The following is a 19,317-nucleotide window of genomic DNA, read 5'->3' as shown; positions in this document are numbered from 1 at the left end:
GCACAATTAAGGACCCACCTGAATCAGAAACTATGAATTTATGGTAACCATGACCCATGTGATTTTTCATCGGGAATACAGGTGAAAAGGCAAATTAAGGCATACAGTTAGAATAATGGTTTTCAACAAAAAAGGACGGGATGGGCAATTCTGTCCCCTTGGGAAATGTGGCAATGTCAGGAAACAATCTGGTTGTCACAAGGTACAGGAAAGGGCTTGCTACTGGGTGCTGTTAAACATCTTACAATGCCAAGACAGCCTCCCAACACAAAGAATTATCTGGTCCAACGTGTTAACAGGTGTGAAACCCTGGGGAACAACCCAGGATGGGAGATTTTCTAGGCACATCAACAGAAATGTAACAAGACAAGGGAACTAAAGACAGCTGACTGGTCAAGGGGACAGATTATGAAGGTAGGTAAAGAAAAATTTTACTATGTGAGAGGCCTTGGAGAGCATCACCAATGGAAGGGCAAAATGGCCTGTGTATCTGAAATGGCTGAATGCTGACATGTCATCAATGAGAGGACATTCCTACTGGGTAAAGTACAGAGGCCAGAAAATCTAAGTGCACCAAGGAGACATGGGTTAGCCTAGAAAAGGCAGCGATGGATAATAAGGTCAGAAGTTCTGGAGCCAATCTAGGAAGTCCTTCTATGCCAGGCTTTATACTACTGGCCAAGAAATCTGATTTTTTTAAAAAAGGAAACAGGAAAGTTGGAAGTAATACTTCAGAAAGGCAGATCTGCAGGGGCAAGCATTTAAGATGAATTAGGGCAGGGAAAGTAGGAGACAAAGAGATCATTTATAAGACTACTAGAGTTATCTAGAAATAACATGACAAAGGCTCTGACAGTTTTTAACCTTGAGTAAGAAAGGAGATGAAACTATCATTTACTGTGACACTGTGTGAAACAAGCAGGATGCTAGTATATGTCACATTCATTATATCATTTATTCCTCGCTTAAAATTTATTTTAAAAAAGGTTTATTATTCCCACTTTACAGATATAGACATGGAGAGGTGAAAGGAAGTGCATATGGTCACAGAACATGGATGACAGAGCTGGGACTCACTCCACAGTGATCTGATTCCAAATTTCCACTTTTAGGAACTGACATAGTAGAAGGTGTGACCTTTTTTTTAAAGAGAGGGGTAGAAATGGGTTTATATGTTTGCACACATTTGTTTGATAATCTCAGTACTTTATCACAGTCACGGCATGAAGTCATATGTGAATATCTCTTTAATTAGACAGAAGGCCCCCAAAGTATGCCCTGCTTTCAAACAACAAAGTGGGGATCCATCAGACAAGAAGAGTAGTCCAGGTGCAGCCTCCCTAGAGCCGAGAAAACAGCATTTTTAAATGGTATTTTAAGCAATAATGTTCTAAAGCTATCTCAGATTAAGGCCAGTTTGGGAAAAAACTATGGTGCCTAAATGAAAATATAAAATGCACACTAGAAAAAAAAAGAGAGAGGTGACTATCCTAACATTTCCATGAAAAGCCATTAAGCCCAGGTTCTTTTAAAAATGGGTTGAAAGTGAATCTTAAAAAAAAAAAACAAAAACTGCTGTCCTGTATTTAAAGACAATACTACTTACACTACAGCAGGAACACATTCTCAGAATTGATCACAACCATTTAATTAAGACAGCAATAAACAGAAAACAGGAATAGAGACTTATGCGAATAAATTGAGATTAACTCTTCTTTTCCCATAATTTGATAACTAAAGATACATTATAGTTACGCTATAAAATAGTTTATCCTATGGAACTTGAGAAAGTGGAGTGGGTGTTTTAGGAGAGCTTCAGGGGCCTTTAGAGCACTGGTAACATGCTGTTTCTTGCTCTAGGCGCTACTTATACAAGTGTGTTCAGTTGTGAAAATTCACTGAGATACATATTTAACATAATACTCTTTTCTGTGTGTATAGTATGATTCAGTAAAAAAAGAATTTGTAGCTGCTACAAAAAAAAACTGTGAGGAGCGTGACAGGTAGATGGAAGACAGATCATATTCTGGATTCCTTAAAAATAAAAATAAAAAAAGATAGATGTAGTGGAAATAATTACTTGAGTGAGAGAACTAGAAGGATAGGAGGCTATGATCAGTGTAGGATCAAATTCAGTATTTCAGAGCTGGAACATTCAAGGTGACTTACAGAACTACCATTTGTCCTTATAAATAAGTGGAACAAATAAAGTAGAAATAAAAGTTGCTCAAAATGAGGTCAAGAAACGAAAAATTATGTTGTTGGATGAGCCACACACTTGGATGCAGAAGACAAAGGGACAGCAAGAATAAAAGACAAGACAGTAAATGAACTCTGTCCTTCAGGGAATGGAGATCCACAGACAACTGTAATGAAGAACAAAGTAGTATGACTAGGGGGGCATGAACCTCAAGAACAAAGGATTGTCACAAGAGGGAAGATGAAGAATGTTCTAGAAATGGCACTAGGCATTGAAGACTTGACACTATGCCTCATGACCCTGAAAAAAAAGCATGATAAGAAGACATGAAAGCCAAATTTCAGTTAGGCAAGGTGATGATCAAAAAGCCGTTAGTGTTACCCAAAAGAATAACACCTTAAAGAATTTATCAAAAATTAACTGTATAAGCCAACGGAGGTTTGGGAAAAGACAAACTAATATTTACAATTAGAATAAATATTTTTTTCCTCTAGAAGCAGGCTAAATTTTTAAAGTAATACACTTCTTTATGGCCTTCTGCTACAAACTAGACTACCAAACGTAATGAAATAGTCAAACTTATCTACATTTTTAAAAGCATTGAGATAATTTGCAATATATTCTATATTAAATATGACAGAAGACCCTGTCTAATTTTTATAGTAAAATGTTTTTGAGCATTCCACAACACAGTTTAAAGATTACATGTAACTTTGGGGATTTAATCCAACTTGGTCATTTTCCGTAGGCCAAGGATTATGCTTATGTGATAGCAATGAAAAAAATAAAACAAAAAAGATAATTAAATGTAACAACAAAAAAGGATACAATCCTCTTACGCAGAATATACCCAATACAAAACCATAAAAAAAACCCTAATTATAAGTCTACCTTACCATATAAAGACATCCTATTCAATTGAAAAGTCCGTAACAGACAAATATATTGGTCTCATTTTCTTTTTACCTGAAACCTGGGATTGTCTCCTAAGATTAAGGTTAAATACAAAACTAACCAAGTAAAACCACTTTTCCAAAGTGTTTTTTAATGTCCTGGTTTCAAAAGTAGTTTTTAAAAATGTTAATAATAACACGAAAAATAAAAATTTAGATGATCAAAACTGCCTGAAGAACTAAAAAAAATTTTAGCTGAACTTTCAACTTTTCTTAACTATTCCTCTGTCAGAAATTCCCAAAAAAAGGGGCTCCTGGGTGGCTCAGTTTGTTGAGTGTCTGCCTTCGCCTCAGGTCATGATCCCAGGGTCCTGGGATCGAGCCCCACATCGGGCTCCCTGCTGAGCGGGAAGCCTGCTTCTCCCTCTGCCACTCCCCCTGCTTGTGTTCCCTCTCTCACTGTGTCTTTCTCTGTGTGTCAAATAAATAAATAAAATCTTTTAAAAAAAAAGAAATTCCCCAAAACAGATAATAAGTGACTCACAGTAGACAAGGAGAAACACATTTTATTCTGTTTGATGTAAAACATTTTTGTATGGGATGGGATGTCTCCATCCCACTGATTTTCCCTCCTCTTTCTATTCTCCTGTTTTTCAGTTTTTACCTATCATGACTTCTTATAAAAAATGTAATTTTTTAAACATTTTTATTTTTTAGACTCGAAATTTTTTTGATCAATTAATTCACATTTGGTGTATTAGTTTGAGATTATAGTGATTCATCAGTTGCGTATAACACCCAGTGCTCATTACATCAAGCGCCCTCCTTAATGTCCATCATCCTAAAATATAATTTTTTTTAAAGATTTTTATTTATTTATTTAACAGAGACAGAGAGAGAGCACAAGTAGGCAGAGCAGCAGACAAAGGGAGAGGGAGAAGCAGGCTCTCCACCAAGCAGGGAGCCCGATGCGGGGCTCAATCCCAGGACCCTGGGATCATGACCTGAGCTGAAGGCAGCCGCTTCACCGACTGAGCCACCCAGGCACCCCCTAAAATGTAATTTTAAATGAAAGTTATTTAAAAACTATTAATAAGTACCCTGTAATTATAAGAAGCCATGGATAGCACAACCAAAAAGAACAAAAACTAAACTGAAAAAAACTAAAGCCAAATCATCCATGTCTTTTCTGAAACAACCAGTAATAACTGGTTGAGTTTAAGGAAGTTTGGAACTGAGGGGCACCTGGGTGGCACAGTCGCTTAAGCAACCAACTCTTGGTTTCAGCTCAGATCGTGATCTCAGGGTCTTGAAATCGAGTTCCATGTTGGCTCCAGGCTCAGCAGAGTCTGAGATTCTCTCTACTTCTCTCTCTGCCCCTCATGCTTATGCTCTCTCTCCTAAAATAAATAAATCTTTAAAAAAAAAAAAGTTTAGGGCACCTGAGTGGCTCAGTCGTTAAGCGTCTGTCTTGGGCTCAGGTCATGATCCCAGGTTCCTGGGATCGAGCCCCACATCGGGCTCCCTGCTCAGCGGGAGTCTGCTTCTCCTTCTCCCACTCCCCGTGCTTGTGTTCCCTCTCTCGCTGTGTCTCTGTCAAATAAATAAATAAAATCTTAAAAAAAAAAAAGTTTGGAACTAAAATTTTATAGAGTTTTTAATAAATGACTGGCTTCCTGATCAATTTGAAAGGGATAGCTTTGGAGGTCCTCTAAACCTAGTTCCAGTGTGTGCACAGGGGTGATCTTCCCTCGGGGCCTCAGGCAACACTGAGGGTTCATCAGGCAAGAAGCACTGAGCAGGAGGAGCCTGCTGAGGAAAACAGCAGGATGGGGCCCTGGGCCCTCTCAGACCACTGTTCTCTGCTTTATGTGGTCCAGGCACCCTTTTCCATGTTTGTCTCTCAAATGGGCCAAGCTGCCTCCAACCTCTGAGCCTTGTTATATGCTGCTCCCCTTTGTTGGGATGCACTTCCCCAGGCTCTTGACCTAATGGGCTCATTGTCAAACTTCAAGCCTAAAATGCCACCTCTTCAAGAAGGCCTTCTCAGATACCCTCACCTCAAGTGACCTCGCCAGTTACTATCCCTTTCTTGTACCTCTATTTATTTCCTTCATAGCACTTAGCACAACCTATAGTTACTTATTTACTAGCTTGTATTTGTCTCATTCACAAGAATGGAAGCTTCATTTGGACAGGGACCTTGTCTTGTTTCATCCCCAATTTCCAGTACAGTAGCTTCATAAACACTTTTGTTGAATATGTGATAGAAGGTACTGATAACAACAACAACAGTGATGGTAATAATAATAGCTAACATTTACTGAGCACTTATCACCTGCCAGGTACTCTACAGAGCAATTTACAGATAAAGTACTAGTGTACTTAACCTTAGAAATAAGAAAACTGAGACACTGAGCTATTAAGTTACCTTACCCAAAAGTCATACAACTTAGTATGTGGGCCTCTCTACAGGGCAGCCCCAAAGTTGGCAGAGAGGAACTGACTCATTAGATGGAGAAAACTGGAATTGTGTTTTTCCTTAACTGTTCTACTTCCTTCTTTCCTCTTGTCTTTCTGATCTTGCTTTATTATTATAGCTCTTCTTTTTCATCAACACTTTTCCTCCCGACCCCCGATGATTTTAAATTATTGACCCTTTTCTCTACTACACTTAATCTGATTCAAAATAATTTGATGGTGTACTTTAATATATTTTAATATAAGGTAATTAGTGTTCATTAAAATATTATACAAAGATCTACAATTTTTTTAAGATTTTATTTATTTATTTGTGTGTGAGAGAGAGCACACAAGCAGGGGGAGCAGCAGGCAGAGGGAGAAGCAGACGGCCCGCTGAGCAAGGAGCCTGATGTGGGGATTCGATCCCAGGATCCCAGAATCATGACCCGAGCCAAAGGCAGACATCCCCTACAATTTTATTTTTTAATAAGAAGGAATCTGCACCAATAGTGTTGACCCTCCTTTTCTTAAACAGTGACTCTCATACAGCAGACGGCTTGGCTGTGGACTGACTTAGAAAAAATAGGGAAGAATAATAAAAGGAGAGGCTTCCTTTTTCTTTCCTCTCCTTCCTCTTGGTCTCCTAAGAAGGTGAATATGAATATAAATACTATGCAAACCTACCTATAAAGAGCCCCTTCCTTATTGTGTCTGAAAATTTGCTTTGGAGCATAAGTTTAAATTTATGTCTTGGTACTACTCTATTTCACACAGTCACCAGAGAATCTTTCATGGATGTTCCCATATTGGCTTAGAGCTACAACCCTCCTCAGGGGAAAAAGCCAAGTTTGGGTTCCAGACTCTTTCCAGACAAATAAGGTAACTTTCAGAGCGCTTTCTAAGCAGCTGGATCAGATTGCTGCCACAACACTTCTATGAGAGTCCCAAGAGGGAGTTTTCTTGCCAGCCTCAGAAAGTTATTTGTCACTACAAAAAATAATTCATTCTAAACTAAAAAAGAAAAATAAAATTCAACCTAGCAGAAATTCCTTGCCCTTATAGAGTATTTTTAAATACCATAGAATAATTCTCACTTTTTCTTTGAAAGGCAAGCTGAATCTCCAAATAAAAAGATTCCTTCTGATATGAACAAAGTATGACAAAATTAATCACGAGAAGAAAACTTCTAATATATGATAAAGATTTAAAAGATCGGGACACCTGGGTGGGTCAGGTGGTTAAGAGGCTGCCTTCGGCTCAGGTCATGATCCCAAAGTCCTGGGATCTGGTCCTGCATCCGACTCCCTGCTCGATGTACAGCCTACTTCTTCCTCTCCACCACTTGTGCGTGCTCTCTTGCTGTCTCTCAAATAAATAAATAAAATCTTTAAAAAAAAAAAAAGACCTAAAAGATCATTTTTAAAAAGCTAATTTAAGGTCATTAAAAATGTAAGAAAAAGAAAACAAATCAAGCTGAAAGTGGCAAGTCCTAAATGAAGTTGAGGGGGGTGGATCAAGGCAATTGAAAATAATTCAAATAACCTACCACAGTTTTGCCTGAATAACCCGAACATTAAAGTTTACACTTTATTTTAGCTGTGAGGTTCAGACTAAAATACAAGTGTAGATAACAGCTGCATCTTTAAGAGAAGTGTCAGATGAAAAAGTGTTAGCTTTCCATTTAAGGGGGGGAAAAAAAAGATGATCTTAAACTGTCTGCATTTCTTCAATTTCTTTCCGTTTTTTCGTTTATTCTCTCCCTGATCTTCTTTTTCTCAATATCACTCATAATTCCAAAAAATTCTCTGGGTACGGAGACCTGATGAAATTGTGTATTTAAAGCAGAAAAATTTAAACAGACACAGTACTATTAAAATCTGGATTGACACATATGTAAGAATCACAGGCCATTTTTTTTAAGATTTTATTTACTTATTTGACAGCAAGAGAGAAAGCAGGAACACAAGCAGGGGGAGTGGGAGAGGGAGAGGGAGAAGCAGGCTTCCCGCTGAGCAGGGAGCCGAATGCGGGGCTCAATCCCAGGACCCTGGGATCATGACCTGAGCCGAAGGCAGACGCGTAACGACTGAGCCACCCAGGTGCCCCATCACAGGCCATTTTTAAGTAGACAAACAAAACATATAATTTATCAAAGTACAGATTATTAAGATAAATTCAACAGCACCTAAAAAAGAACACAAATGTTCTGCTTTCATGTGTAAATTAATTTATGGGTTAGCCATTTTCATAGACCCCACACATGGCCACCATAAACTGAGATAATAAAATCATATAAAGGTAGAAAGAAGCTGGTAAAATTAGAAGGTTCTCAAACTACTTTAAGAATGTTTTCTTCCTTTTTTTTTTTAAAGATTTTATTTATTTATTTATTTGACAGAGAGAGAGAGAGAGAGAGCACAAGTAGGGGGAGCAGCAAAAGGAAAGGGAGAAGAAGACTCCCTACTAAGCAAGGAGCCTGATGCAGGGCTCGATCCCAGGACCCTGGGATCATGACCTAAGCCAAAGACAGATGCTTAACTGACTGAGCCACCCAGGCACCCCAAGAATGTTTTCTTTCTGGGACACCTGGATGGCTCATCGGTTAAGTGTCTGCTTTCGGCTCAGGTCATGATCCTGGAGTCCTGGGATCCAGCCCCATGTTGGGCTCCCTGCTCAGTGGGGAGTCTACTTCTCCCTCTCCCTCTGCCCCTCCTCCCACTCATGCTCTCTCTTGCTCGCTCACTTTTTATCTCTTAAATACATAAAACCTTTAAAAAAATTAAAAAATAAAAATAAAAAAGAATGTTTTCTTTCCAACCCAAACCTTCAGATATTTCAAAAAACAAAACAAAAAAACAAAAGAGAGAGAGAGAAATCAGGAGGCCTTCTCTTCCTGCAGCTGGTGGGAAACAAGGGTGTATGATTTCTGGGTATCCTGACTTTGAGTTACTTACAAAACATGAAAAGTTATTAATCCATAGTAAAGTATTAGAAAGCTCCATTATAAAATAAGTTTCTAGGTTCCCAAAGTACTAAAAATATTTAAATTAAAAATCATATATTAATTTTGTATTTCAAGAAGCAAACGAGTGCCTGGGTGGCTCATTTGGCAAAGCAACCTACTCTTAGTTTTGGCTAAGGTCATGATCTCGGGGTTGTGGGACTGAGCCCCATATCAGGCTCCTTGCTCAGCGCAGAGTCTGCTGGAGATTTTCTCTTTCCCTCTCCCCTTCCCCCCCCACCCCCTGCTCACTTTCGCTCCTTCTCTCTCCCTAACATAAATAAATAAATCTAAAAAAAAAGAAAGAAAAGAAAAGAAGCAAACATATCAAAATGAACCTCCTTTGATATTCTGGGAAAGAATCAAAACAACCGATAATAAATGAGAAAAAAAACTGAGTTTTAAGATTCCACTATCGGGCGGCTGCGCGCACGCTGCCCAGCCGGGTCCCCGCCCCCAGGCGCGCAAGATTCCGGGGCAACACAGCCATGTGCTCGTTAGCGTTGGGCGCTGCGGGCTGCCGGGGCGCTGTGGAGGACGAGGACGACCTGCCAGAGCTGTCAGACAGCGGTGACGAGGCCGCCTGGGAGGATGAGGACGATGCTGAGCTCCCCCATGACAAGCAGCAGAGCCCCTGCCTGTTCTGTGATAGGTTATTTACATCTGCCGAAGAAACGTTTTCACACTGTAAGTCTGAGCATCAATTTAATATTGATAACATGGTCCATAAACATGGACTTGAATTTTATGGATACATTAAACTAATAACTTAGACTTAAGAATCCTACAGTTGAGTATATGAATTCCATATACAACCCAGTGCCTTGGGAGAAAGAAGAGTATTTGAAGCCAGGATTAGAAGATGACCTATAACTTCAGTTTGATGTAGAAGATCTTTATGAACCAGTGTCAGTGCCATTCTCATACCCCAATGGACTCAGTGAAAACACATCTCTTGTTGAGAAGTTGAAACATATGGAAGCCAGGGCACTGTCTGCTGAAGCTGAATTAGCTAGAGCACGTGAGGATCTGCAAAGAATGAAGTAATTTATCAATCTTAAAGAAAAGTAGTTATTTAGAGCCCAAAAGTAATACCACTAATAATAAGGTGGAATATGGTAAAACTTTTCATGTACTGGAAAGCACAATGTAGGTATTTAATTTTAAATTTGTTTTAAATTAATTAATGATATGCAACATTTTCATATGTCATATAGTTGATTAACAATAAAATTTTGTGGTTTTACCTGTTCTCAAAAAAAAAAAAAAAAAGATTCCACTATCATATGTGTGAAGAAATAGGCACTAGTGTACTGTTGGTAAAAGCTGTAAATTGTTATAACCTTTTCTGATGGTGATTTGGCAGTATCTGTAACAAAGGTTAAAATGTGTATCTTCAACTCTTTAACTTCCCTTCTAAGAATTTTGTCCTATCAAATACATGACAAATGCACAAGAGTATACACACAGTGATATTTCCTGCAGTATTACTATATTATTACTGACAGAGAAAACCTGGAGACAAAGTGAATGCTGATAAGTGTCAAATTTCCAGCAAACGAAAATGAACTTCATCCTGGTCAGGTCACTGGTGGCAAGACAAAGGCATATCAAATATATGACCTAAACAGACAACCTTTGGAAGTATTTCTGCTTCACTTTATTCCTCAAAGCTAAGATCAAGTGCTATCACCTTAAGGAAGCCTTCTTTGACACACACACCCCCACCCCACCCCCGCTTTCCCTCTACGTGAAACAACCCTCCTATATGATTCCATACCAAAAGCCAAACATTTTAGCATTCATAACACCATGTTTTAATTATTATTAACAATGACAAGGATGTTTTAGATCTATTTGTCCAAGTATCAAGCACAGTGCCTATGCATTAAAAAAAAAAAGATTCACTTCCTAAATCTGTTCACTGAAAAGCCAAACAGCAATGAGCACCCCTAGCACCTAGACTGTGGTCTCTAAGTACCAACGTTCTTTAAGCAAGTGGCTGTTTCCTGGTCTGGGTCAACACATTTACAAGATGATCCTGGGATATACCAAAAAATGAGAAGTCAATCAAGGACTACTAGGATCGTATCTACAGGATATACTAGCCAACTTGAAGAAACTTTGGCCAATTTGAGCATCAGTAGAGTAATGGGCTGAAATGGCAAATATCTTCAAATCCATGAATTAATATTTTAAAATATTAATCTAAATTTTCATTAAATATTAATCTACAATTAATTCATTTATCATCTTTGGAGGATCCCAAGAAACAAATTCATTCATTTGAAAATTGATAAATAAAGGGAAATACTTAAGCATTTATCCTTCACATTTGAAATTTTACCTCAGGGTAATAAATAATTGACCAGGGAAAATTTCTCTATTTAAAAATATTTAGTGAGGGGCACCTGGGTGGCTCAGTCATTAAGTGTCTGCCTTCAGCTCAGGTCATGATCCCGGGATCCTGGGATCAAGCCCTGCATCGGGCTCCCTACCCCGCGGGGAGCCTGCTTCTCCCTCTCCCACTCCCCCTGCTTGTGTTCCCTCTCGCTGTGTCTCTCTCTCTCTGTCAAATAAATAAAATTTTAAAAAAAATATTTAGGGGTGCCTGGGTAGCTCAGTTGGTTAAACGACTGCCTTCAGCTCACGTCATGATCCTGGAGTCCTAGGATCGAGTCCCGTATCGGACTTCCTCCTCAGCAGGGAGTCTGCTTCTCCCTCTGACCCTACCCCCTCTCATGTGCTCTCTCTCTCTCTCTCTCTCTCATTCTCGCTCTCTCAAATAAATAAATAAAATCTTAAAAATAATAAAAAATAAAAATATTTAGTTATAAAGTATGAGAAAGAAATGATTTTTAAAAAGAATATCATTTTGCAACACCCAGTGAATGGATCTATGTAATCAATCTATGGCTGCTAACAGATATTAAATACCTCTTAATGGAAAGACACAATACAAATGCCTCTTAATGGAAAGGCACAATACAACTTTTGAGATAGTTGTGCCAAAAAACCTCAAACCTGAATTTGATTAAGCCTCTAAATCTAACTACCGATTTATAGCTAACACAAAGGCAGAGGAATGTGTTAACTGACCATGGGTATGCAATCAACACAATCAAGACTGAGGGAAACGCTACAAGATGAATAACCTAATTTCTTCAACAAAAAGTACAAGGGAATGGGGGGGAGAAATTTAGAGATTAAAAAACGTTAAGAGACAGAACAATGTACAGATCTCATTTTGATCTCAATTCAAGCCAACAAACTACATTTTTAAAAGATAAAATATGTAATTGGGGAAATACGAAGACTGGATATTAATGATATTAAGAGATTCTGATTTTGTTTTGGTTCTTTTGGAAGAGAAGGGTAGTGGTATGTTGGTTATGGAGAGAAGGAAGAAGGAAGAAAGGAAGGTCAGCCCTACCTTCTAGAGAGATTTATTGACATATTCACAGAACAATTGGTGTGATTTGCTTCAAAATCATCTCAGGCAAAATAGGCATTGGTGAAAGTTATGATAAATCAGTCCTGACCATGTGTTCATAATTGCTGAAATTACTTACTGAGTACAAGGGGATGCCTTACTTTCTCTACTTTTCTATATATCCAAATTTTCCATAATGAAAACTCAAAAAAAAAAAAAATGGTGCAAGTCCTGGGACAGGAGAAGTATACTGGTAGCACGGAGGGAAGGGCTTGAGGGGCCAAACTGATTTAAAAAGGGGGGTGGGTAGTAGACAGCATAAAATAATACAGTGGTTCTCAAACTTCAGTGTGTATCAAAATGACTTGTTAAGACACAGACTGCTAGCCCACAGCCATGGAGCCTAAGAATTTCTAGCAATTTCCCACGTGATGCTTATGCTGTTGGTCCCAGGACCATACTTTGAGAACTTATGTAATAACAGATAGTTGGGCTGGGAGGCACAGTATGTATTTATGGAGGGACTTGAGACCCTCTCTACTTTCACTCCAGTGAGCCCCATCTCAGAATTTTCAAGTCAGGAAATCTCTGTCAGAAGTACAGGACACCCAGAAGACAATCAATAAAAACTCTTTTGATGCCTCCTATAGCAGGAAGGTGTATCAGAAAAACATGGGTAGGTAGAATGAAAATAGGTTTCGTTCAATTTTCTTTCTGGTTCAGTTTCACAAGTGACAGGGTAACAAAGAAGTGCCTGAAGAGGAGGATGAGCTTCTGTATGATGAGCTGTCAGGAGAGGAAGGGGACTGGTAAAAGAACTGCTCCCAGAAGTCTTAAGAAGAAAGAGAAGTAAGTTTTTTCTATTCTCTGATAAGTCATCTCTTACATAAATTACATCACATATAACACACATGACATCCTCATCCTCTTGCATGGGTCTGTGGCTCACTTTTAGATACTGTTGGTTAAACTTCGCTATCTCCTGACCTTAGTGCTTGAATTCAAAAGACAGGGTGTTTCAGCAGCTTCACCTTCATTCCTCTCATCTTTCCTCCATTAGTTTCATTATTTTCTTCTGAGGTGTGATAATCTGAATTTCTGCTCCCAATCATCTGTGCTTCCTTCCATGTGAGAAGGCTATATATCCCCACCTAATGCCCTGTGAGTTGCCATGTGACTAACCTACAGTGAGACTGTATTTCCCTTCCCAATTGTTAGGTTTGCCACAGGATTTCTCTAAGCCAAATAATGTGAGCAGAAATGTGACATATGCCAGTTTTGAGCCAAGGCTTTTAATGCATGTTCCCACCAGATTAGCATATCCCAAATACAGGTTGTTGCTTCAGCCTGAATTCTGGAATGAAAAGACAGGAGGTAGAAGAGAGCCCCAGACAACTGCAACTAACATGTAACATAAGAAACAAACCTTTACTATTGTAAACTATTGAGATTTTGAAGTTATTTGTTAGTGCAGCAAACCTAGCAGAAGCTAACTAATACATGGGAATAAAAGGTATACAGAATTTTTAAATATCTTCAAAACATTTTTCTAAAAGTAGCACACAACTTCTTTTCCTTTAGAACTTGTTCATTTTACTTTATAAAAGTAATTATCTCCCAAGAAAAATGAAAATATATTTTCACACAAAAACTTGTAGATGTATGTTATGAACAGCACTATTCATAATGACCCAAAAGTGGGAACAATTCAAATGTCCATCAATTGATAAATGGATTAAATAAAAGGTTGTATATATCTATACAACAGAATTTTATTAAGCAATAAAAATGAATAAAGTACTGATACATGCTACAAATGGCTGAACTTTAAAACCACTTTGCTAAGTGAAAGAAACCAGTTAAAAAGAACCATACATATTATATAATTCCATTTATATGAATGGGAAGTGACTGCTAAAATGTATGGAGTTTCTTTGGGGGATGATTTGGATTTTTTTTTATTTGGATGTTTTAAAACTAATTGTGAGGATAGCTGCACAGCTCTGTGAATACATTAAAAACCATAGAACTGATGCTTTGAGTGAATTACGTGGTATGTGAATTATACCTAAACGAAGTTCTCATTTTTAAAAGTCTATAAATAGGGGGTGCCTGGGTGGCTCAGTCGTTAAGCGTCTGCCTTTGGCTCAGGTCATGATCCCAGGGTCCTGGGATCGAGTCCCACATCGGGCTCCCTGCTCAGCAGGAAGCCTGCTTCTCCCTCTCCCACTCCCCCTGCTTGTGTTCCTGCTCTCACTGTGTCTCTGTCAAATAAATAAAATCTTAAAAAAAAAAAAAACTGATTCTAAATGTACCCTTCAGATGATATGGATTCAAAAAACGAAAGCCTTCAGGAAACAAACAAAAAAAAGTAACCCCAAAACCTCTGTTAAATTTCCAAAGCAACCAGGGCACCTGGGTGGCTCAGTCGTTAAGCGTCTGCCTTCAGCTCGGGTCATGATCCCAGTGTCCTGATTCGAGACCCGCATCTGGCTCCCTGCTCAGCGAGAAGCCTGTTTCTCCCTCTCCTGCTCCCCCTGCTTGTGTTCCCTCTCTCGCTGTGTGTGTGTGTCTCTCTCTGTCAAATAAATAAATAAAATCTTTAAAAAAAAAATTTCAAAGCAACCAATCACTCTGAGCAGTCCTGTACAAAGGTGCAGTAAAGGTGTTCTTCACCTTGGAGAGAGATCAGCCAATAAATATGTACTGAGTACAGTGGACTTTAAGGTACAGAAAGGTTATCTCCCAGACATTTGCAAATCCCCAAATCTGGACATAAAATGATGGCACCTAATTTTGCTTATGCACTGTTGGGAAAAAGAGCAGAAAGTCCCCACATACTCTAGGTAAAGTTCTCATCTCACTAGATAAGTGACTCACTCCTACACACAAGGCTCCCTAGCATGAGAAATTCTAATCTGTGTCTAAACAAAACTATAAAAATTACTACCTCCTGGACCTTCAGGTCTCAAACAGCTGAAACAAATAGCTCAACTGAGGAAAGATATCTTTACATACACCAGAATAGGAAGAGTGGCATATACACAAAGAAACTACACCTTCTTCCTTTTCTTAACAAGTTTACAAACTAGTCAAGGAGACTAAACAATCAAGTAATGGTATAAAGTTGTCACTGAGTTTGGCAATAAAAAAAATTTGCATCAGGCCCTATAATAAGCACATTATAAACAATAGTTAATTTAATTCTGAAAGGACCCTAAGAGAGGCCTGGGAAAGTACATGCCTGAAGATCACAGAGTCAGAGTGATGAGGGCAGAATTCACATGTGTCACTCACTTTTAAAATCCTCACTCTTAATCATTAAGCTACATTGCTTAATGACCTTTAAAGTACATTGTCAATATTGGGATTAGAAAGCACACCGTAAGGAAAGAGAGATAGGAGTTAAATGGTTTCCAAGATAAAACTGTCACAAGCATACACTGCAGCAGCAGCAGCAGGGGGAGGGGCCAAGGGAGAGGGAGAGAGAGTCTTAAGCAGACTCTGTGCACAACTGGCAGAGCCCAAGTGTGGGCTCAATCCCACGACCCTGAGATCATGATCTGAGCCAAAACCAAGAGTCACAGGCTCAACTGACTGTACCACCCAGGCACCCCAGTAGACAACAGGACTTCTAAACTTGTGTAAAATCTATAGGTAAAACTGATTAAACACCTATGTACTAATGTCAAGTTTGGCCTTTATGTTAATTGAAAAAGACTTGAATTTAGAATAGTCTCTATAGCTAATATATTACAGAAAAACAGCAATTCAGAAAACACTAAAGGGTACCCTTTCCAAGGCTGAAAGGCAGGCTACACATGCAAATACTAAGAAAAAAATGGAAAAATCAAATCCATTAAAAACAAATTCAGGGGTGCCTGGGTGGCTCAGTTGGCTGGGCATCTGCCTTCAGCTTGGGTCATGATCCCAGGGTCCTGAGGTTGAGTCGCACATCGGGCTCCCTGCTCAGCGGGGAGTCGGCTTGTCCCGCTCCCTCTGCCCCCCACCCCACCCACACACACTCACACTGTCTCTCAAATAAATAAAATCTTTTTTAAAAAACCCAAAAAACAAAACAAAAAAAACAAATTCAGGGTTAAATCTCAAGCCCTTGGGTACCTCAAGCCCTGTTCCCTAAAAATTTATAAATTCAAACTTCTGAAATATAGCTTATGACAGTGTTTGAAAAGCAAATTAATAAATGATATGAGATTGAAGGAGACATGTTAAAATACCTCAAAAAACAATTCTTAAGTAGAATCATTTGTTTTAGGTGAAACTCTGCACCCTGTATTTTCTTTTTTTTAAGATTTCATTTATTTGACAGAGAGAGAGAGAGGGAGAGAGACAAGAGTGCACAAGTAGGATAAGCAGCAAAGGAGAGGGAGAAGCAGGCTCCCCACCGAGCAGGGAACCCGATGGATGCAGGGCTCAATCCCAGGACCCTGGGATCACGAACTGAGACAAAGGCAGATCCTTAACGACTGAGCCACCCAGGCGCCCCTGCACCCTGTATTTTAAAATGCTTTGCGACATTTACAAATCATTTTTACCTATTATAATGCTATCACCCCAATGAACTTTACTACTTAACATTTAGTAGTCTTTCTTGTACCTAGACTATTTAAACATATTCCTATTAAGTACAGTAGCCTTAATTAGTCATATTTTAGGTTTAACTAGGGATAATAAAGGCTAGGCATATAATTCATGTGTTATTTGGAATTGTCCACAACAAATGAATATTTGACTATCAAAGGTGGTTTGGTAAAGAACCACCAACCTAGTTAACATAATGTGCTTTTTTTTTAAGATTTTATTTATTCATTTGACAGAAAGAGAGAGCACAAGCAGAGGGAACAGCAGGCAGAGGGAGAGGGAGAAGCAGACCCCCCTGAGCAGGGAGCCCGATGCGGGGCTTGATCCCAGGACCCTGGGATCACGACCCAAGCCGAAGGCAGACGCTTAACGACTGAGCCACCCAGGCGTCCCAATATAATGTATTTTTAAAATAAACAACACTTTTCCCCTCTGGATAGTAGTTTAGAATTCTAGCACATATGAATCAATATACTCCTATGAGATAGATTTTATAATTCCATTTTATGCATGAGGATGAAAAGACTAAAAAAAACTGAGTAACTTGCCCAAGATTCTCAGTCAATAAGAGGTAGGGTCAGAGTGTGAATTCAGCTCTTGGCTCCTGGACCTGCAGGACACTGTACCTTAATCAGAACACATGGGCCTATATTATCAGCTCACTTCAATGCCACCTTATAGGGTGTTATGAATAGTTTATAACATTTTAGTTATAAAAATCAGAAGGGCATGAAATTTAATTGTACAGTATCATTAAGTTTTATACTACCCACAAAGGCATTGTAGAAGACAAAGAAGTGATTCACTGAAAAAGACAAAACCAATGATACTGATGTTAATTGTGCTTTTATTTTAAAGTTTAAAAACTGGGGTGCCTGGATGGCTCAGTTGGTTGAGCATCAGACTCTTGGTTTCGGCTCAGGTCATCTCATGGGTCGTGAGATCGAGCCCCGCTTTGGGAGTCCCCTCAGAGTTTCTCTCCCTCTATCCCTCCCCCGACTTGTGCATGCTGCACAGATGCACACATCTCCTCTAAAATAAATAAATCTTTTTAAAAAAATAAAAATAAAGTTAAAAAACTGTGTCACACTTTTTCTAGCTCTTTCTCCCTATACTTACTCTCAGAAGGTACTAAATCTAAGATTCTTTTCAAGGTAAAAAATTATTTTATAAAGAACAGTACTACTATTTCTGCCAGATTATTCTTTTATACAATCTCCAGCAAAATCACCATGAGAACAAACTAGTGGTGGCACTAGGAGGAAAAGGGAAAGAGAGAAGGAGGAAAGGAGAGGGGAAAGACTACATTTTAGTATTTAAAATCCAGCCAAATTCACCACTTGATAATCTTTTTCTAAAATTAGTAAATAAGACTGAACTATAACTTCAAAGGGAAATACTTTTCCTCTTATGTTAAAACAACATGCCAATGGCTACCAATGAAGTATACTTTATTCATTTATGTACAGTCATCTTCATAGTGATTCCAATTATGAAATGTGTTGCAATAAAATGGAATGCATGAAAGACACTTAAGGTCAGAGGCATTTTTACAAATTTTGTCAATTTGCAAATTTTATCTATCTTCTTACTTTGACATAAGGTGACCTCTAAAATATCACCAGCAGCTCATTATGTCATCTCAGTAATCCACTTATTATTGAAGTTGAAGCCTGTTTCCTCTCATCCTGTGCTCAGTGAATGGAGAACAGCTGTTTGGGTTTTTTTTTTGTATAGGATGGAGGCTTTAAAAACCTGCCAGCTCCTCAATTCTCCCTCCACCCACCCATAACTGCCAATATAATAAATTCTTTGCTCAACTCCATTTTTCTCAGAGTTAAAGGAGAGAGAATCAATTGTTGGGGATAAAAAGATCAAACTTTTAATCCAAAACCCACAAACACAATTCCAGGACATTGAGCTGCAAAGCTCTAAATAGCAATTACAATTATAAAAAAAACAGAATAAAAGCTAGTAATTACTGAGGTTGTACGTACCATGTATCAGGCAATATGCCAGTGATGAAAGACATTATCTCAGGTGACTAATCCTCAAAATAACTTCCTGAAGTAGATATTATTGTTATTCTCATTTTGCAGATGGAGAAATTAAGTCTCAAAGTAACATATGCAAAAAAGCACTGCTCTAAGTGACAAAGATTTGAAATCAAAGGACATGAGAAATAAATTTAGGACTTTAATGGCCAAGTTCCAAAACCTTCAATCTGAAGGTCACCAGTCATTTTTAATATTTGAAAAATCTAAATGAAACAACCATTTAGCTACAAGTTAGCTACAAATTGTAGGGAGTTTTTTGCCTGTAGGTGAACTTATGTCGATTCAGTATGGGTAGCATATGCTGTTCTAATTACAATCCTTGGTTAAAAATGGGGAAGCAAAAAAAAAATGGGGAAGCAAATTATTAATAAGGCTTCAAGGAAAAACATTTTTGTAATATGGGATTCACAGTGGAAAAACAATTTTGATCTTTTGTGTGAAAACTTGGGGAGACAATGGACCAAATGACCTCAATGATCTGTGATGGATCTAGCAACATCTGATTCTCTGCCAAACAAATGTTTCTAACCCAGAAATATGTCTGCTCCACCCTCACTCTGATCCCTCCCTCCCTCCAAATCTCACACTCATCATCCAGCAGCTGCTTTCTGTTATCACCAGCAGGCTAGGAAACTCTGAGATTAGCTCTCAGTAGGATGAGCTGACTA

This window comes from Eumetopias jubatus, unplaced genomic scaffold, assembly GCF_037043125.1.
Source record: "Eumetopias jubatus isolate StellerSeaLion01/CBP00866 unplaced genomic scaffold, mEumJub1_p1.0 scaffold_17, whole genome shotgun sequence".
NCBI classification, from domain to species: Eukaryota; Metazoa; Chordata; class Mammalia; order Carnivora; family Otariidae; genus Eumetopias; species Eumetopias jubatus.
Note: the sequence above shows the minus strand (reverse complement) of the source record.